At 41.4% G+C, this 22291-nt stretch overlaps 1 protein-coding gene across 30 annotated transcripts in view; it reads right to left on the bottom strand.

The window, feature by feature from the left end:
* PLAGL1 (PLAG1 like zinc finger 1) overlaps positions 1 to 22291 on the bottom strand; it is a 67458-nt gene that overhangs the window by 20110 nt on the left and 25057 nt on the right. For 12 of the 30 annotated variants that reach the window (XM_085011800.1, XM_085011791.1, XM_085011891.1 and 9 more), the window contains 3 exons: positions 9460 to 9530; positions 5166 to 5197; positions 623 to 689 (listed from right to left, as the gene is read on the bottom strand). The gene's annotated coding sequence lies outside the window, so the exon portion shown is untranslated. 30 annotated transcript variants of the gene reach the window in all.

Here is a 22291-nt window from a genome sequence, read left to right as displayed (position 1 = left end):
ATCAGAGGCCAAACCGGGGCATCCTGAGCCATGTCCCCAGCTAAGCTGTCTACACGAGCAGGGGACTCCTGCAGTAGCTTTTACAACGGTATTTTCAAACAAAGCCTCGGAAGCTGTAGGTGGACCCCCTAGGACAACTGGTACGTGACCAGCATCTTCCTTAGGCTTATCATCAACATCTTCCAGCAAGGGGAGGCAACCCTTGCAGGGCTTCTTATGTACACAAGTTAGGAGTGAAGATAGGGCAGCTTTAAAGCTTCTGAACTGATGGAGCTGTCAGCAGAAAATTCCATAGATCTGCAGGTATCACCAGGGCTGTGGGTGGGGGACAGCAGGGCATATGGGAAATTGCTAATTGCAGGATCTAGTTCCCTGAGAGAGGCAGGGATTCTAATGCCTTTTTTTTTTTTTTTTTTTTTTTGTAAGAAAAGGTTAAAAGGATTCTGTTCAAAGGTATTTTCACAGTGAGAGGGGGAAGCGTATTTCTTCTCTACCAGAGCTTTTTTGAAGTGCCTTGAACCTCCTGCATGTCCTTGACTCATTTTACCATGTGTTTCCAAGCAACAACTAATCAACATGCTCAGACAGAGATAATTTTTAAAAGCTCTCATTGCTTGCGTACCTATTCGGCGACAGGAGACAGCTCCGAGGCAGGCAGGGAGTCCTCTCGGAAGCTTGAGGCTTCAAACCTGTAAGAAGAGATCTTGCACACCTTCAGTGAATGAAGCTAGAAAAACATCCCCCCCCGCCCCCCCACAGCCAGTATGTTGCAACCCGAGCCCCCTCACTGCAAGAGCAGACACAAGCACAACTGTTAGTGTGTAGAGGAGATTTTCTACTGCTTTTTAGCCATTTTAATAGACAACAAGTCAATTTTAAATTTTAAAACCCAACAGTATAATCCCTCAATAGACCCACCACCCTTTGTTTTAAAATGTCTCAGATATACGATATGGCAAAAGTCTTAAGCATTCAGATCATCGGATATATTTAAAAGGAGTGCTAAAGTTCATAATGTTATAACTTAAAAGATTTTCAATATTTCATATAGTCTTGCCCAAGAAGGTCTTTTAGGATTTATATTATATCCTTTGTCCTACTTGCAACTGGATTAGAAAAACCCTGAAGTTTTCCCCTGCTTTCTGCAAGGAGGAAAAAAAAAAACCCATGAAATTGCTTACATAAAATATTCAAAATAGCACTCAGAGGAAATGGCAATTTTTTTTTAAACCAACAGTATTAGAATACTACAAAATAGGTATGCAAATCTATGCAATAACAGAACCTAAAACAAATTATGAATTGAAAAAAGTCAGCAATAACCAGTAGGCATTCTTTTCCAACCAAAGCTTCACATAAGAAAAGCTTCATATCTTCATATAGATTTATCAAACACACAGGGTGAAAAGGCTGAAGTTTCCAACTTATACACAGAACCCAGTGGTTACCAAACCTGGCTATGCATCAGAACTAGCAGGGCGGTTTTTTAAAATGCAGATTCCTAGGCCACAGCCCAAAGTAACACAGAGCAACACCGCATCACTGGGGCCCTGGGAACTTAGTTTCCACCACGACAGCAGAAGAGTCTACAGCCGGCTTCACACCACTGATCCCTGGTGAGCATTTGGCAACCAGTATCTCTGTTCACCAATTAATTATCGAAGTTGGCTTCTTCCAGCTAAGACGATTCCAACCAGTGGATCCTCTTAGTGGGAGAGCTTCTCCGGATGTTACCAATACAAGGCAAATCTTGTAATTTTGTAAGGAAGTTTGTAATTATGTAAGGAAGCCAATTATATCTCACCTAAATGACTGATTCACTTGGTTGCCCATTTTCTTAATTTGCTCAAAAAGGCTATGTCCATTTATTCTGAATAACATCCTTTTAGGTTAAAAACAGAAAAATTACGGCCATTTTCAGACAGCTAAAGTTTAAAAATAACCCACCACAATTCAGGGAAAAACCTGGAGGTGAGTAAGGTCTCTGAATCATCCAGAGTATTTGCTTTAAATGCTATTCCTCACTTTGCATGTATCAACATTGCACAAAGGATCTTCATGGTCCATCTCTCTTCTCCAAATGCTCAACATTTATCGGGGTGCTTTAATTGGGTGGTCTCCAAAGGCCTGCATTAATTTTTTTTTTTTTTAAGAGCTTGAAAAAAACATTAAAGCAAGAGAGCAAAATTCTCCTGGATGATTCTTCTTTGCTCCTACCCACCTCACCGATGGACAACACCGATTTATGAATTCAGAGAGGCGGGGGCTCTCTCTTCTGCTGCACTCGAAAGGGCGCACATGACATGAAGTACGCAAACCAGGCAGCGGAGTAGCTTAGCTTCATTGTCAAAATATTCAAATTATCACTAAGAGAAAGCGATTCCTTTCTGAATTCAACAATACTCCTTGGCCTCCAAGGGCTCACACAGGAGCTTATTCTTAAGCCGTTCAATGTAAGCAGCGCAGTGAAAGCGGAGAACTCTGGCAGCGAGGAGATCAAGTCCCCCGGCCTTTTCCACCTGCCATCTCAGCACCAGTCTAATGCTTCAATCGTGAACAATGCAACAGAGAACCTGAAAGCATGCACGGCCCCGGGGGGAAAGCCATGTGCTGTACACAACAATTTCATAAAGCAGAGCAGAGACGGGGGAAAAAAGAACACATCTACGTCTGACAGGATGCTACGTGCAGACTGTTTTTCAGGTCTGAAATTTAGATTTCAAAAACCAGAGGGGAAAGATTTTCATACGTCAATTCTATTTTTTTCCAAGTATTATTATGGTTTTTAAAAATGACCCTTTACCATCAAAAGTTTCTAAATATACTTGTTTTTGAGCTCCAACGTAGCAAGAAAAAATCACATTTTTCCAGGAATGAGGATTGGCGCACAGTAAACAGATCACAGTTAATGGTCTTAAATAAAGGGGAGCTATTTGGGAGCGGCGGGGGTGGGGGTGGAGGAAGCGATGTGTTTATTCAGTGATGACAAAAAATTAAGTTTCCTGAATCTAGGGTGTTAGGATTTCTAGAATGCATTTTCGTTGTCACAGTCTGTTTTTCCAGGCATTAGCTTCTGAGAACACATCTTTCTCTCTGTTAATGAACTGGTTTAGCTGCCTGCTGAGCATTCACTGAAACCCAAATTGAACAAAGGGATTTCCCTCCCGTTTCAGCTCATTCGCTTTGAGCTACTCCTGATTTCGCTTAAGTAAATTCTTCAAACTGACTTTTATTTCTAAGGACTGGAGTGGGAAAGGACTGGGCAAGCCCTGACACCGGGAGGCCAGCCTCAGCCTTCAGCGAGACTCCTCCAGCTGGATGATGTGCTGGGCCTGTTTGTCAACAACCTCCTGGAACATTTTTTTTTTTTTTTTTTTAATTTCCTAAAGACTCATTCCAGGCGGAAAGGAGCCCACCCTACCTGGTAGGTTATGGACCCTAAATCTCCCTTCAAGGAGCTGGGTCACTGCGACTGAGAAGTGGAGGCCGCGGACAGGATATTCCTATTCATCTGACAACAACGGGGGCCTTTGGAGGAAGGGGGGAGGAGATGCTGGCAAAGGGTGGCTAGGAGTTTGCGCAGCTCCAAGCGCTGGGCACCTGGCTCTCTACCAGCTCACTCAACCCCGGCAGGACTTCCGTCACAACCCAAGGTTTCCAATGCTCCTTGAGGTCATAAGCCACTCAAATCTTTCTCTTTGGTCCTACAAATTCCAGACCCACCCAGCCTTCCAACCTCCTGCACCTCTCAGCTTAAATATCCATCAGCGCCCCTGAAGGTCACCTGTTCTAAAGCAGGGGCTCCGCGAAGCTAGCCCTCCAGGCCCTCTCCACTGGCATTACCAATTTTAGCTACTGGCACCACTACGTAAAAATAGCTAACATTTACTGGATGTTCACCAGGTCACAGCCATTGTTTTAATGACTTGACTTAACGCCCCGAACAACCATCTGAGTAGGAAGCATTGAGCCCAGCTGACTTCTGGGCAAACTGAGGCTTAAAAGTGATGCCAATTTGCTGATGGTCACACAATCAGCAAGAGCTGAGCTGGGCTCTGCATCCAGAAGGTGCCACCTAAGGGCCCATATTATTAATAGGTCAGTCCCCTCGTCTCGTCACTTCCCAGCTGCTCCAAAGTCAGAAACTGGAGGCGCACTAGATTTTTCTCACTGACTAAGCTCTGCAGATTCCTCGAGCTTATTGTCTCTCAAATCTGTTTCCTTCTCTTCATTTCCATAGTGACCAGTGTTTGGGTGATGTTTTGCCTTCATTACAGCCTCCAAATCAGGGCAGCAGGACAGCTCTGGAATGTAACTTTGTTTGTCCTCCCAACAGTTTTCCTTTCTAGCTCATTTAAAACAGGTGCAGGCTTTGTAATTCCTTGTCGTTTAGCCCAGATGACGGCAGAAGCAGTCTGTCTTTCTTAAACATCTCTACTCCATGAGGAGATTCTGCCCAACCTCAGGGTCGGGAGAAGGTGAGGGCGGATAAGAGGGTCCGAAAAAAGGCACTCTCCATCCACCCCCCTGCCCCTGGGGCTGGAAAGGAAGAGGAGACCTGTTGGCCCCCAACAAGGGAGACCCTGCCCAGCTCTGTCCCCAACGCAGAGCAGATCCCTCTAGAGGACAGCTGAGGGGTGGTGCGCGCAGGGAGGCCAGGCCTGGGGCAAGAGCTTCGGGGCTTCACTTTCCCACTATCCCAAAGGCCAGCAGCCAAGCCCTCACCTACCGGGTGCCATGGAACCCTCCCGGTTCTAGGACACACCCCATGGGGGAGAGAGAAACACCTAAAAATGCCTCCGATGAAATTTCTCTCCAGGTGGGTGGATGGGGAATGCGAAGGGGACTACATCCTGCACTTTGATCACTGTGGGGTGAGATTCGGGCTGGCGAGGCGGCCTGGGGAAGGAGTGCCTAAACCCCTGCGTATCTGTGCTTCAGACTAGTTTCGACTGCTGCAACGGGGGTGGGGTGGGGATGGCGGGAGTTGGGGGGAGGCAGACTGTGTCTCAAAAACTGTCACACATGCTCTTCCCCTCTCCCCTCCCAAGGCAGAGAGGAGAGAGGACTCCGCAGAGGTGCTGGGAGTCCTGCACTGTGGTGTAGGAGCCCGGGGGCAGAGAGAAAAGGAAGGAAACAAGTGCAGATGTTAAGAGTTTACTCACAAGATTAACTCCGCTGATGCCTATGCAAATACCTAGAAAGGGAGAGGCAGAGAGAGTTATCTTTAAGACCTTTATCTTAAAACTCTGAATTGCATAAAAACCAAAGGGGGGGAGAAATGGAAATCTACTTGGAAGTGGGAAGAGAGAGGCCAGCGCCGCTGGCATCTTGAGGCACAGGGCACCCCTGCTTCCGAGCTCCGCTGCGGCTCCCAAACCAGACCATGGGGATGGGATGGAGTGAGACTGTGGATCCCGGAGGATGGAAGTGAGGGTGTGTGGAAATGTGAGCTGAGGTCAGAGGGGAGAGGGTCCCACCCAAGGAGAAAGCATATCACTGTGACGAACGTGTTGATTCCGAGAGATGTCCCAGTGATGGTAGGTACTTGTGGCACCAAGTGACTATAGGGATTTGGACTTTGAGGTCAGTCACGTCCTCAAAACAAATTCCATTTAAGTTCTGTGGCTGAGTATCTGAGACCTGGGATGAGGCTTATGAAGGCCCTGATGAAAACCAGAGAGAAGTCTAGATAAGCCAAGATATATCAGCCAGTACGCTGAGATTAGAACTTTGAGAACAGAGCGCTCTGGCTGGAAGAATTTCAGATGTCTAAGACTCAGGGACTGAGGGAACCCCATCTTCCTGTTCCACAGGCACCCGTGCAGTCTGCCTGGCCTGTGGGGCGCATCCAGAGGGAAGGCGGGTCTCGGAAAGGAGCTGCCTGGGGAGCAAGTGCCCTCCCAGGACAAAGCATGCCAGCACAGCCCCCTCCCCTGCACTGCTCTGGTTATTAGGAAGATGAGAAATCTGCATTAAGTGGTACCCGAGATGGGAACCCACAGCCAGGGAACTTGGAAGCTAGGGTGTGTGGCGCAAGCAGACAGAGGTCTGGAAAACCAGAGCCACCAGGGTGTGGGGCCACTCTGCTCTCACAAGGGTCTGGCCTCTGTTGACACTTGCTGCCTTCCTCACACCAGACGGGGGCGGGGGGGGGGCAGAGGAAAGAAGGGACAGTTAACGAACACTCACGGAGCCCAGTCTCAACGCTCACTGCCTAACAGGGTAACCACAGCAGGAGGCTACTTTCCACTCCGTGGTGTCCCAAAACTTGCCAAGGGGTCGGGGGGAGAGGCATGCTGGAGAATGTAGGAGCGGTCCACTCCACGGGCCAGACCCCAATTCTCACGTGCCTTCCTTTAAACCTACCACCAGCCTGGTAAGTAAAGAGCTTACCAGTAAAGGGACATTCCTAGGGACTGGAGACTGAGATCCATACCGGCTCCTCAGTCTCCCGGTTCTCAGACGGCTCCCCTTCATCCCTTCACTCTAATCACAAAGCCGCTGTCAGAGTGATTCTTCTGACATGCAAATACGCTCCCGTCACTTGGCTGTTTGGAATTCTTCAATGGTCCCATTAATTTCTGTCAATTGCAACCAAGAGTCCTGACTGATCCGCTGAAAGTTTTTAATCAGGAGAGCAATATGCTCAGGCTTTCGGGATAGAAAGAGACCTCAGACAGCAGGCGGACGGATTAGGCTTCTGCATTTATCCATCCTATACATTAAAATCAGTAAAGCAGCAATTCCTCGGGTGGGGGGGAGGGAAACGCAGAAAACAACTTTAAAACACTGTGGACAAAAAGACTAACTGAAGACTGAAGTGTCTCTGCAAAATGAAGTGTTCACAGGAAGCTCCAAATCCTCCCTGGATCCGAACTAGCAATAGTCTTACATACTCTGAGCAGAATATGAAAGGCAAACAGGAACCATTTTAGGGAAACAACAAAAAATGATGATTCCCTAATGTGGCTTTAATTTACATGTTGATTTTGTGTGTGTGTGTGTGTTTTATGAATCACTTCTAATTCCTGTGCTCAAACAAACAGGAAAATATTACCTTGGTAAATGCCACATAAGGGTTCAATTAAGTTATTCCCCAAATAAAGTATACTTTGTTATAACCATGTGGACCTCCTCACACTATTTTAAACACAGTGATATCGACATGTGCTTTACTTACTAATTGTAGCAATAATATTTAATGCTCTCCCATATTAAAGCCCCCAACTCCCTTCATCCCTACCTTCCTTCATTTTAATTTTTTGGTTGCTTAGGGAGTCAGGAAGTTAAAATAACACTATTTCTTAGATAGTAACTTTCCTTACCTAAACGTGGTACGACAATTGCTTTATTCTCCCTTATTCTTTTATTAGATGCGTACTTAACTTAATACTAGGTTGTGTTCCTACAGTTCGTTAAACAACGTGAACCAAATGATGGTGCCCTGCTAGATACAGTCTAAGAAAGATGGGCTGGTAGCATGGAAAGAGCCCTGGCTCTGGGGTCAGACGGCTCTAGGTCTGAATACCAGCTCTGCTCTTGCCAGGGAGGTAACCTTCGGCAAGTCCCCTTACTTCTGTTCATGACGACAGAGCTGCTGGAAGGTGATGCACTGCTTATGTACATGTGGAAGCACAATGGCTGGGGCAGAGTCTGAAGTTTATGTACACAGCAGATGTGGCCTGTCAATTAGTATCAAGAATGATTTTACACACATGAGGTATGTTCCCAATTAGGAAATATTAATAACCTGTTTCAGAAGACAATATATATGTAACAGAAAGAGTACAGATTATTGATTCACCCCAATAATCTTCCTTTAACTTAGATCATCATGACATAATTCCATTTTCTAACACGCAAAAGAAATTTCTAAGTATTTCCTGCCTGCTTCAAAGTTTTGTATGCCATGTACTAGAAAGATTTTTAAATTCTTAAGCAGTGTATCAATATTAGGAGCTGTGCTTTTAATGGCAATATCACATTTACCTGGAGAAAACAATTACAAATGGGCCTGGCATGAACTGGTCTTCCAGGTATCATGAAGTTGAACTAAATGAGATACAGAAGTGATTCTGGTATCTTTGGATTTTGCTAGAATTTTTCTTTTAAATGTGTGGGTTGGCAAGTGGATTAATTTCAATTAGAACCATTTGGAGAACAAGAATTTAAACATACACATCTAATATTCCCATCTCACTTTGGCCTTTCACCTGGGACAGCTGTGGATAGACTTTCTAGAAGTCAGTCCCAAGACAAAAGAAATTTGGAAGTGGGTTATCTAGTTTAAGGGAAAAAAAATTTCAAGTGTAAGATGGGATATAAGAAAACTTACAAAGAAGCCTGGAATAAAAAATACATGGCATATTACGGTCAAGGACATTTTGCAAAAAAAATATGTGGAGAGAGGCCAAGAGTTATGGTTAAGCAACACTGTTAGCACTAAAGCTCAAAGCAGGAGGAGGGTTCCTTTGGGGTGAAGAAGGCAACGGGCTTAACGAGAATACGTGTTACAGGAGAAAAACAACCAAAATGTTGGATATGAAACTTAAGGCTGGAACTGGGTGTCATTATTTTGAAACAGGCATTTAAAACAAACCATGGGCTCCAAATGTATGGTGGAAAAAAGTATGAGATAAAATTCTGAAAAATAAATGTTGAGGATCCTGTCAACCACGAGTTCCTTCAAATCTTGGGACAAACTTGGGCTCCCTCCACTGGACTTAGGGGCATGGTTTTTCCATAATTTTTGGAAATCGGGACAGACTATGTGCAAACTGAGAATCACCTCATATTATGATTTTAGAAGCATGACTTAGAGACTCTGATCGCAATATATACAACACACTAAATATGATTCTAAATGGAGAATCATACCCCTCAACCTCCCCTAGTATCAATCTGCTCTTTATTTGAAAACGTCTTTTTAAAATGTCAGGGAGGGAGATCACAAGTTTCGAGCAAACAAGTTATGATAAATAAAAGTCAATTGCATAATGCCCCTTATTTCTAAAGTTACATGAGTAAATATACCAATGACAGTTCTTAGCATGTTCTCTCAATTTTTCTTAAGAGTTAAAAAATAGGCTTTCATAGAGTTCTCTTGTGGTGCAGCCAGTGAAGGATCTGGTGGTATCACTGCAGCAGGATGGGTCACTGCTGTGGTGCAGGTCCAATCCCTGGCCTGAGGATGCCTACATGCCACAGGTGTGGCCAAAAAATAAAGAAAAACATAGGTGTTCATATCCCCCAGCCCTATTTTTTCCCTCAAGGTCTGAAGTTCTTCAAACCCAAATTCTCTGAGAGCAAGTGTTTTCTAGAATGTGATCCCCTCCACCGTGGAGGGTGGAAGGTGCTGGGGTGTGCTCTAACAACGGAAAACGAGAACACAGATCTGACTGGCCAGGGGCCAGCGGAATGGGCAGAAGTCAGAGCGCAGAGCAGAGCCACCCTTACCTTTCTAAGTCTGAAGTGCAGAGGGGTAGATGTGACATGAAACTGAGGCCACATCAGACATGAGAGCAATCCTAGAAGAAGGAAAAAAAAAAAAAAAAAAGCAAAAAGTTAAGGCAAGAAAAAGGCATTGAGAAAAACCACACTGGCACCTTGTAAGCAGACATTTACACATAGAAGGTGAGTCCAGGAATGCCAGGATCATGCTCTCCATCCACGTGCCATTGTGCCATATTCCAACCTTCCAGAAACACCCCCATAAATTCTTACAGGATCTGTCGTTTGAGAGATGCAATGCTGTGACGAGGTGAGGGCAGGGGCCAGAACGCCTACATGCAAACCCAGGTGCCACCCGGAGCCACTCGGAACCCCACACCACTTGTTCAACAGCTCTCTGCCCTGGCTTCCTCACCTGTAGCACCAGAGCCAGTGATCCCAAGGATAGCATAAGAGCCTTTTGAGGACTGAATGAGTTAACGTGAGTCAAGGGCGCCTACGAAGCAAGGTGTATTCTGTGGGTTTCCAACTCTTTTCCAGAGACCCCAATGCAAGTGAAAAGATCTCAGAGCCTCATGAAGAAATCAGATGGCAATCAGAACCTTTCTTAAAAACTGTCGATTGAGAACACTATCCTTTTGCAAAAGGAAGCAAGGCCCCGAGTGGGGCCGTGGAGGTGGTGGGGAAGAGGATTCCGAAGAGCAAGGAAAAGACCATTAAAAGGCCAAAAACCAAACAGGCAAACAAAAACTAACTACCCCCCCACCCCAACGCCAAAAAAAAAAAAGAAAGAAAAAGAAAAAGAAACCTTTGCTTAACTCCATTTCCCTGCCCCCAAAGACAAGGCGACCACTCAGAGGACAGGCCCGAAGGACAGAATCTGTTGACAGTAAGCACGGCCGTCTTTCTTGTAATTCAATCTACCACGTAAAGAGGGTGTCTCCCTTTCGATGGCTAGTTAAGCCTGTATTAGGGCCGCTTGATTTGGTGGGTCTGGATGGACGGGAAGCTGTCTAAGAGGGAAATCTGTGGTATCTTTCTGCTCGGAAGTTTGCCTATGGAGGTAAACAGACACATAAACATAAAGACCTACTAGATGTCAACTGCCAAACCTTTTTGAGGGTCTGACCCTTAAATTACTTGCAGTTCTTCTCCTTGCACATGACAACAGTCTTCGAAAAGCACCCTTTTATGGAGGATCATGTAGTTGACATTATCTGGTTCCATAAACACAGAAACACAACTTTTAACGAACTGCAGTCCCTCCTTGGGCCTGTGTGCTGTCCTATCAATGTAGACAAGATATGCTTCGCCGCTTTTAAGCTGAAACATCAAACGGAAAAGCGGTGTGATTTCCTACTTCTCTCGGTCCACCCTCTACCCCTCCCGACTTTGGTATGATGTCACATGAAATTACTTCCAGAAACTGGGAGGATTGAGCAGCCAAGTTATAAAACTAGGCTTACAGCTTTCTTATCTACAAGTTAATACTTATGGGGGCGAGACTCTATCAATGATCAAGGCCATGGTAATTTCCCTGTTTTGTAAGAAATCTAAAATCTCAGCAGAATCACAACCTGCTGAGTCGACCACATCTGTATGACCCATACAAGCGCCTGTATCTCAATGAGATTGCTCACAACTCTGTAAACCCACGTTTTAAATGTTATCCCCACTTTTACTCAAACAGAAAACCAGATTTCTTTTAACACAGTCTTGAAGGTAAAAAAAAAAAAAATAAAACAAAAATAACACAGGGAATAAAAAATTAGCCACTTCCTGGACTTGTCCGCTTACCTACCTTTCCTCTGCTCACCCCCATTTTCTACAATTTTCCATTAGGATTTTAAGATGTTTTTTTCCCCTAAGAATGCTGACAGCTATTTCCCACTTAAAGCTCTGGGTTCAAAAAAGAAATTGGATTTAACTTGAGAATAACTCAGAAATTAGGCTTGTCCTAGGGTCCTGTGAAATCACAGGAATCAACATTTAGGATCAAAATCTCCCTTATACTTTTTCCCTGAGAAGTGAAGGTGTTTGCTTCCTTTGATAAGGGGTTCATAACCTACGGGGGTGGTAAATCTGATTAAAGATACTGTCAAAGGTTTTGTTTTATTTAACTTCACATCAGAGCATTAAATCGTGTAAAACGGAAGTTGATCCATCTCAATCATGAAACCTGGTCAAGCAAAAGTCGGCAAAACTCTACACAAGTTTTTTTTTTTTTTTCATCTCACTGAAACTATCCAAACACTGTGCTGAGATTTATTTTTTAAAGAGACTATTAGAGAAGAGCACTTGGATTTGAAAAGGACAATGCCATACACTTTCTATGCCTCCTGTTCAGAGAGTGATGGCCTGCCCAACAAACTTGCCACATCAAAAACCTGTTTAATAATTCTCCATAAAGGAACGATGTTTTACAAAGCTATAGCACCAATCAGGTAACAATAGATCAATCACGTTTTCCTAAAATGTAGTATTTGCGGTTGCAGCCTGGATAAGTAATTACATTCAAAGTAACGTACAAGGAGCTATCAATCCCCATTCATTCAGCACCCATTCACTGAGCCAAGAGCTTTGCTGGGCTTGGAGATATAAAAATGAATACGACACAGCTGCTTTACTTCCAGCTAAAAGAATACACCTAAACAAAGAGTTACAGGACAATGTGTTAAGTGCTATAATAGAGGTGTGCCCAAAGGGCTGAGGGCCAAAGGAAGAAGCTATAAATTCTTCCTGGGAAATCAAGCAAGTGAGGGGAGATGTAAACGGAGGTATGGTGATGTTTTCTTGTGATAAACTCGACTTTTCTTTACCGTGTTGTCAAAAGTGAGGCAGTAATTTTAAGATTTATGAACTGCGCCAACTGCAAGTGTTAAACCGGTCTGCAAGCTGGGTTCGCTTATGTCTGACACAGTCTTCTGACTCTAGTATCTCAAGAATAGACATTAAAAAAATAAATAAATAAATGGGTCATTTAATAGTCCCCCTCAACATACACAATCCAGAGCAGCACAGAGAGCCGGAGCGAGTGAAACCGAGACCCAAAGTTCAAAGATGTTTTGGAACCTGAGTGAGAGACACGTTCTAGAGACTCTGTGACAGCATATTAACAATGCTGATTTTAAGGATCATTTTTTTTTTTCCTTTTCTTCTTAAAGCAAAAGCATCACCTGACTGCATCATGGTTAACATTCGTCTTTCTCCACTTTTGTGTTTAAAAAACTGAGGGTGTTGAACCAACTTCTACTTAACATCATTTATTATGCATATCATATTCCTATTTATAACACAGTTGTGACAGAACCTCCATTGTTCATTACACACTAGCCCCAAACTTGAGTAATTCTAATGGAAGCATGAGAAACCACCGTCTCCTTTGGGGTGAATTTCCAAATTCCTCTGTGTTAAATTGAGGTCTAATTTTCCCTGTGCCTGGTTTTCACAAGAAGGTCCATTCCACCCCATGTGCTCCTTTTCAGCTGTCAATAAACAGAGGCAGTGAATTCCCCCAAGGCTTCACAAAGCTAGTTAGGCAGAGCCATTCATTCCTTCAGGAAAACAGGGCATTGATTTCAGCGAGTTCCCAGGGAGCAGCTGCAACAAAGAGATCAAAGGCCCACCTCTCTTTCCCTCCATTGCTTTCATCAGGCCAGGCCCAGACAAACAGCGACAGGTTCCCCGAGACAAGGAGAGGGCCCGGCAGACCACCTCATGGTTCAATTCAAATTCATCCGTTTCCTACATTCCAGTGACAGTCCAGAATGCTAACCATGACAAACCAGCACAATCACCCGGCATAATATACTGCTCGCTAGTTCATCCAAGGTCAGAGGGAGAAAACAAGCACCAAGGGAAGTCCTCCGCTTCCAGGGCCCACTGAGCCGCCGTGGCCCCCGACGTGCCATAAATAAACTTCGCCTGCTCGCTCTCCCTTTCTTTTTCCACCCCGCGATCCCACAAGCGACGGTCTCACTTCATCTGCGATTTCTTTCCTGTCACCTACCCAAACGACCGGGACACCCTCTTCTCCACGTAATGGTTCCAGGGGTGGTAGGAAGATGGCTCTAGGCCCTGCCCTTCTTCCCTCACACCCAATGAAGGATTACCACACAATGACCTTCGAGCTGTAAGTCCCGGGGCTTCCCTCAGGCCTCATCCCCAGCAAAGGCCATGCAACCTAAAGAGCGAGCCCCGGTTTTGCACAGAGATAAATCAGGTAGCTTTTTGATGTGAGCTAGGGAATCGCCGCAACCGGTAAGCCGAGCTTGTGAACGACAGTCTGTGGGTGACCGAGCTGTGCGTGTGTGTGTGTGTGTGTGTGTGTGTGTGTGTTTGCGGGTGTGAGGAGGGTTGGCGAGGGGGAGGGGAGAGCCAGAGCGGCCAGGGAAGAAAGCGGATTATCCTGATTGGTTACCTCTACTGAACACACAGATTTACAAGGTTTTCCAAAGTCTCCACTGCATTCCGAAAGGCTACTTGGACACCACGGTCATGAAAGGCAGTAACAAAATGTGGTCATTTCATTGTGCTCCACTCCATTTCTGCCACTAATCCTGAGTAAACACGGGAAAAGATGGGTTAAGTTTCAAAATTCCTTAACCAAAAAGAAAATAAACAATATTGGAATGAAAGGTATGGAGAACTCATTCCTTGACACAGAACATAACCTCCCCACGTGCCCGTCGGACGCGCTGTGGGACGGACCTGGGGGGTCCATTCATTGATTATTCATTTGAGGTCCTTTTAGGACCAGGGGCTGAACAGCCCTCAAGGTGAAGACTTTCAGGTTTCTCAAACTCGGACAGAAATACACTTAGAAAATACAGAACTCCCAACTGGGCAGGAAAGGTAGCAGAATTCTTGGTAGGCTCAGTGTGACAGTTATATTAGGAACCTCAAAGCTGACGCTGGCACTGATCCACTTTGGCCTCGCTGTCTCCCTACTCTTCCAAAATGGAGACAGAAACATCTGTGAAGAATTCCTTCACAAAGGATTGTGAAATAACCGTTCCTCAAAAATGGCGTACCTCATCGGAGAAAGCTCATCATCGGAGCAGAAGGTTCTTCTACATTAGATCGCGCTAATTCAATAGAGCTGCTCTGGAAACTCGCTACGTTTCTATAAATCAAATCATTTCTTAAAAGCACTCAGAGAATTTACTACTTGAAGAAAGGCTATGGCAAATGACGGAACACACTCATCAATTCATTTATATACCTTTCAAAAGCATTTACAAAGCACTTAGAAACATCAATTTCATCTTCACCGTAACCATCTGAGATAGGTGGTTTTATGAATTTCTATTTTTGAATGAGGAAAAAAGCCTCAAGAGAGGCAATAAATTGATTTGCCAAAGTCACAGAACAAATAAGTAGATGAGTCACGACTTTAAATACTGTTTCTAAATCCCATGCTGTTTCCACTAGCTACCATGCCTGCATATAATTATTTACTGATGTTCTCTCTCCATAATTATATTAAGTAAGTAATCATAACCCATTTCTAAGCCCAATGCACTCAACGGGTGATTTAAGGAGGTGCTGTAAGAGTATGGACTCTGGTGTCAGGTCCACATTCAAATGTTTGTGTCTCTTTTTTAGTAGTTTTGTAAACTAAGCAATTTCCAGAACCTCAGTTCCCTCATCTGTAAAAGAGGAACAACAAAACCTTCTTTCATGTGGTTTGTGAAGGATCAAATTAGATAACCTGTATAAAGCACCTAGAGCAGTGTTAGCATATAAGAAATGCTTGATAATGGTAGCTGTTATTATTGATGTTGAAAATCAAACCATATAAAACTTATTAAAAGGGAAAAAATGCTTCCTTTTTTCCAAAAAGACATAAAATTTAACTTTCAGCCTCTGGATTACATGATTCCCTCCAGCCCTAAAAATCTAGCACTCAAACTGAGGATTTTATAGGGCCAAGTAATAAACCAAAATTGAACTGTCATAGAATATAAGCTACTACATAAAATAGAAACATTAATTGTCTTTTTAAAAAAATAAACTAATTGAGGCAAATCCCTGGTTGCTATAAAGCAGCAATGTGGTTTTTCTGTACAATCAATTTTACTTCTTGCCATTTAATCATTTTAAGTAGAAATGTGTTGGTGCTAGGCAGAAATTCAGACTGCTGCCAAAGACAAAAATATTTATAGGAATATTTGTTGTATGTAGCTAGTGCTTTAAAAGTTTACGGAGAACTAATATACATCTTACTTCATTTGACCCTAATGCTACTCAACAGGAGAAAATGGATTAACTTTCTAGTACAAGAAAAGACTGCCAGTGGTGAATGGTAATAAACCTTATTTCTCACTCCTTGTCTCAATTTTCATAGTATGTTATTGACAGATAGTGGTACCAAGATGCTGAGTTCAGAATGCACTAAATACTGTGCGAAGACAGACAGGCCTCCAAGTCTGGGAGAGAGAAAAGGCTTTCGAGAGGAAGGGGCACTTATCCAACTTTTACCTAGTACACAAGCATGTCTAGAACATTCCCACTCTCCTTGAGCTTCCTGGGATTTGCTCTATTCTGAATACGTCGTTCAGCGATTTTATTGAGTTGTCCTTCACTACTTCTGCTGCTCGGCAGACTTAAATGGATCCCCCCTCAAAACATTTTTTAATCTGAGGCTTGATATGAAAAAAAAGGCAGAGAATGGGAGGCCACTGCTGTTTAACTAAACACCAGGTAAGTCTCCTTCTGATTCTACAGTTTTGTTATTTTTAAAATGACTGCTTATTCTTACATTGCACTAACTACTATATATAATACATCAGTTTAAATGTGCATGTTAATCTATGGCCTACCATCACTGAGAAATACTTTTTTCCATCACTACCATTTATGTCATATTAATGGCTGGGAAGAATTCTTAAGAAGGTCCAAGGAAGCACGTCTCACTAAAGAAACTCAGCCCATGGTTGTGGAAGTTTGATGGTTCTTTCTTTCCTATGAAGGGCTAAGAATTGACTTTTTATAACCACCGTTAATTGTCTCCTCCAACAACATGAAACAAACACGTTTTTTAAAAAAAGACATTCAGATATTTGAAGGTAATTTGAACAATCCCTCACCTTGAGCCATTAATTTGAGACTGTTCTTTCCTGATAAGAATGCTATCAGTTTCCCTCTAAGCACTGCTATAGTTGCATCCTAATTATTTGGAAATATGTTTCATTTTCATTCAGTTGAAAAAACTAACCAATTACTCGTTTATGTCATGTGGGTTTTCTGGTAAAATTCACCAGTGTGACCATTTGGGACTGAGTGTTTTCTTTGCTGCTAAATTTGTTATTGGTGGTGGTTTTGTTTGTTTTTCATACATGCTATTATTATGATTTCTTTAATAGATATAGGGCTGTTCAGGTAATCTATTTCTCCTTGAGTGAGTTTTGGTAGTTTGTATCTAAGAACGGGTACATTTCATCTGAGTTCTCAAATTGTGGGCAGAGGTTCTCATGAGCCCTGTAAAATCCATGAGGTCAGTAATTACAGCTCCTCTTTCCTTCCTGATATTGGTAATGTATGGCTTCTTTTCGTTAGTCTCGCTACAGGTTTATCATTTTATTAATCTTATTAAAAAAACTAGCTTTTTGTTTTGGTTTTCATATATCATTTTTGTATTTTCAATTCTGTTAACTTCTCTAATGTTTACTGCTTTCTTCTGGCTGCTTTAGGCTTAATTTGTTCTTCTCTCTCTAGTTTCATAAAGTTAGGTTATTGATTCTAGTTTTTTTCTAATATATGCATTTTAATGCTATAAGTTTCTAAGTACTCTTTTAGCTGGATCCACATATTTTTAGAGACTATATTTTCATTTTATTTTCAAGTGTTTGTAAATTCTTTGTGACATTTCTTTGATGCATGCATTATGTAGAAGTGTGTTCATTTCAAAATATTTGAGAATTTTCACACTATCTTTTTGTTATTAATTTCTATTTTAATTGTAGTCTGAGAATGTGTTTTGTATGACTGCCATTGTTTTAAATTTAAGGTATTCCATATGGCCTAGAATGTGCCCCTAGGTTATTTAAAAGTGTGTTGTTCAGTTAAATTTTTCCAGATTCCTTTCTGTTCTGATGTAATACCATTATGGTCAGAGAACATTCTTCATATGATTTAAATGCTTGTAAATTAATTGACTTGTTTTCTTATCTAGAATATGGTCTGTCCTGATAAAATGTTCTGGGTAGGCTTGAAAATAATGTGTATTCGTCTTTTGTTAAGTGTTCTATAACTGTCAATTAGCTAAAGTTGGTTGATAGCGCTGTTTAAGTCTTCTGCATCTCTTTTGGTTTGTTATCTCCTTAATGTATCTATTGAGAGAAGGGTATTGAAATCTGAGTATTCTTGTGGGGTGTTTATTTTTGCTTATATTAGGTACATAAACATTTAAGATGAATTTACCTTGATGAATTTACCTTTTTATCATTATAAAAGAACCCTCCTCTTTCTGTCTGGCAATATACTTTGTTCTCATTTCTACTTTTTCTGATATCAATATTGCCACTCTAGGCTTTTTTGAGATCTAGCGCTAAAATGTATATAATTTTCCATCCTTAGCTTATAATTTGTGTCTATATACATGATATGCATTTTTTGGTAGGCTGCATATAGTTACTTTAAAAAAGTTGAATCTGACATTATTTGCCTTTCAATGAAACTTTTTAGGCCATTTATATTTAATGTGTTTATTAATACAGTTAGGTTGAAATGTTGCATCTTGCTATTTATTTTGTATTTGTCCCATCTGTTCTCCATTCCCTTTTCCTTTTATTCCCTGCCTTCTTTTGAACTGATTTTTTTTTTCCTGATTTATCTCCTTTGGTTTATAACTTTTAAAATATACTTTAGTGGTTGACTTAGGGCTTACAGTTATATCCTTAACTTATTACAACATACTTTCAAGGGATATTGTATCTCTTATAGGTATAAAAACTTTTATATTTCAATTTTCCCCTCCTGACCTCTGTGCAATTATTGTCACACCTTTTGCATATTACAAACCTCCACTACATTGTCATTATTTTTGTTCAAACAATCATCTTTTTAAAAAAAATTTAAAACTTAAAAATCTTACGCATTTACCTAGGTAATTACCATTTCTGGTGCTCTTTATTTCTACTTGGTATTATTTTCCTTCTTCCTCAGGGCTTCCTTTAACATTTCCTGCAGTGTAGGTCTAATGGTGATAAATTACTTCATCTCTTCTATGTCTGAAAAAGTCTTTATTTCACTATATTTTTTGAAACATTTTTGCTAGTATAGATTTCAAGTTTGACAGTTTTTCATTAAAGACTCAGCTCCACTATTATCTGGCTTGCATTGCTTTTGATAAAAAGTCTGCCATCATTCTTTGTTCTGAATTTATATTTTTTCTTATCGGCCTTAAAAATCTTTGTCTTTATTATTAAAGTATTTGATTATGGTGTGCCTTGGTGTAATTTTTTTTTCTTTTTTTTGGGGGGGTACTTGCTAGGTATTTGTTGAGCTCCAGAGATTTGTGGGCTTATTGTTTTCATCAAATTTAGCAAACTTTCAGCCATTATTTTTTTTAAATGTTTTTTCTGTTCCCTCCCTCCTTTGGGACTCCAATTAGACACATTTTGCTGTTTAAAGTTATCCTACAGTTCACTGATGGCCTTTTTTTCCAGGCTTTGAGTAAGTGTCTGCATGTATTTTATTTTGTATAATTTCTATTGCTGTGTCTTCAACTTTTTTCTTTTGCAACTTTTCTTTCTCTAATGTCTTATCTGCTGTTAATCCTATCCAGTATATTTTTCACCTCAAAAAAACTTTTGTTGTCTCTAGAAGATAAATTTAGGTCATTTTATAGCTTTTGTGTATCTCTCCTTAACAAATTTAGGCTTCCTCTACTACCTTGAATATATGGAACTTGGTTATAACAATTGCTTTAATATTTTTGTTTATGTTTATTAAATTGTATTAAATGCCTTAAAATCTATTTATTAAATCTTTATGAAATCTGTTTCATTTCCATTTTTATTGATTTTCTCTTCACTGTTGAATTTTCCTGTTTCTTTGCATATCTGGTAAATTTTGACTGAACACTAGACCTTGCATAATTTATCTTGTTAGGTGCTGGATATATTGTGTTTCTTTAAATATTGTTGAGCTTGGTTCTGGGTTGGAGTTAAGCAGCTAGAAACAATTTGACCCTTTAAACTAGGAGTCTGCAAACTATGGTCCACAAGCCACATATGGCCCAGTCTAGTTCTATAAATAAAGTTTTATTAAAATACAGCCATCCCCATTCATTTACATATTATCTATGACAGCTTTAAGATTATATGTTCAGAGGTAAGTAGTTGCAGCAGAGGTCATATTGTCTGCAAAGCCCAAAGTGTTTTCCATCTGTCCCTTTACTAAAAAAAGCTTTATGATCCAACTTTAATGGCTTATTTTTTAAGATTTTTTTTTTTTTTTTTTTTTTTTTTGTCTTTTGTCTTTTGTTGTTGTTGTTGTTGCTATTTCTTGGGCCGCTCCCGCGGCATATGGAGGTTCCCAGGCTAGGGGTTGAATCGGAGCTGTAGCCACCGGCCTAACACCAGAGCCACAGCAACGCGGGATCCGAGCCGTGTTTGCAACCTACACCACAGCTCACGGCAACGCCAGATCGTTAACCCACTGAGCAAGGGCAGGGACCAAACCCCCAACCTCATGGTTCCTAGTCGGATTCATTAACCACTGCGCCACGACGGGAACTCCTGGATTCCCCTTTTTAAATTGTGGTCTTGGGCACATCATTTGTTTCCTTTTTCTCAAGGTTAATGGTCTTATGCCACTTGTCCAATATCCAAAAACCTTTATTTCATATATTTTATGAGTGTTATTTTTTGGGTTTATTTGTTTGTTTGATTTTTGTTTTTGCTAATGCAGGAGAATAAATCCAGTTCCTGTACCTACATCACAGCTAAAAAGTAATGGTGGAAGTCCCCTCAGAATGAATTTCCAATTCTTTAAATGTGCATTAGCGCTTTATATTCACCAACAAGTACTGACAAATTTACATTGTCTCATTCCATCCTTTCCGCATTGCTAAAATGTAGAAATTACTTAAAAGCTAAAAAAAATGCAAAAAAAATTAGTCTGGGGTCCATTACAGAGCAGCCCATGTCACCTAATCATTTTCTTTCCCATAAAATATATATAATTTTTCAAAATTTACTATACATAATGACATAAATAGTAAAAGATTGTCTTTTCTACAGAGCACACTGTTAAATAATTAGTAGTATCTCAAGCTTATAATTCTGAGCAATATAGGATTAAAGGATTAATAGTTACTTAATGTTGCTAATGACCAGGTCTGCCACCTCAATTAATCCTCATAAGGCTCAAAGCTATTATTATTATAATTTCATATAAGACAAACTGTGGCTAAGGAAGGTTCATTAACTTGCTTATAGTCATGTACTTGTTGGCATCACAGTCAGAATTCAAGCCAGGTTACGCTTGGTTCTAAAACTTGTGCTATCCACCATACTGTCTGCTCTCTAATTTACAGCTTCCCCCCCACCTTTTTTTTCTTAAGGCCACACCTGAAGCATATAGAAGTTCCCAGACTAGTGGTCAAATTGGAGCCTTAGCTGCAGGGCTACGCAACAGTCACAACTATGTCAGATTCGAGCTGCGTCTGTGACCTGTGCTGCACCTTGTGACAACACTGGATCCTTAACCCACTGAACAAGGTCAGGGATCAAACCCACATCCTCATGGAGACTCAGGTTCTTAACCCACTGAGCCACAATGGGAACTCCCTAGTTTACAGCTCTTAAAAAGAGCACTTCTGGAACTAAATTCTTATCGAACACTCTAAATTTTCAGTTAAAAAATGGTATTAAGAGTCATTTACTAAAAGAATCAGTATCTATTCATTTTTACCAAAGAAGGTCTAATCAAACAAGCACTGAAGAGAAAATAAAGTATATTCTTAGAAGAAATTTCAAACCTAGTTCTTCTCCCAACAATCCTTGGAAATATACAGCCAAATGAGATTTTAGTTGCTTTTTTCACTTACCCATCTCTGTGGTCAGAGGCAACAAGATAAAGTCATATTAGGCAAAGTCAGTAACTACTACACAATCCATTTCCCCCATCCCACTTTCCCACCTTTATAAATAAAACACACAAAAATCCCTACCTTCATGGAGCTCATCTTCAAATAAAGAGAGACAGTCAAGTAAAATATATACCACAAGGTGGTTAAAAAAATTAAGTACTATAGAGACAGGAAGTGCTGGGAGGGTAACACAGGAAGAAACAGTGGTAATTTGAAATAAGCTGGTCAGGGAAGGCCTGGGTGAGATGACAATTTTGCAAAGATTTGAAGGAGGTAAGGAAGCACGTGGTAATTTGTGGGAACAATAATTGCAAAACCCCAGTGTAGGAACGAGAATACTGGTATAGCTAAAGCAGTGAGTGAGGGGGAGCAGTAAAAGGTAAGTTCAGATCTGAGGTAATGGGGGCCCATATCATGGAGAAGTTGATAAGCCTCTGTAAAGAGAGGCACTAGTGCCACTGGAGCAGAAAAGTAACATGATCAGACTTAAAGAGTTTTAAATAATTTATCTGGCTGCCATTTGGAGAATGCATTATAAGGGAGAAAGTATAAAAGCAGAGAAAACAGGAGGCTGTTTTAATAAAAAGATGATGAAGGCTTGGACCAGTATGGTGGTGGAAGACGGGTGAGAGGCAGTCATCTTCTGGATATCGTTAAGTGGAGCTGACAGTATTTCCTGACAACTGGGTGTACAGAAGGTGACAAAAAGAAGAGATGATGATGGTGCCAAAGAGACTG

The sequence above is a fragment of the Sus scrofa genome, chromosome 1 (genome assembly GCF_054392235.1).
Source record: "Sus scrofa isolate SSC_HxYL_T2T_F1_AM1 chromosome 1, Sscrofa_HxYL_maternal_Yorkshire_Landrace_v2.0, whole genome shotgun sequence".
NCBI lineage: Eukaryota > Metazoa > Chordata > Mammalia > Artiodactyla > Suidae > Sus > Sus scrofa.
The sequence above is the reverse complement of the archived record's forward strand: the minus strand, read 5'-3'. Positions and strand labels throughout refer to the sequence as shown.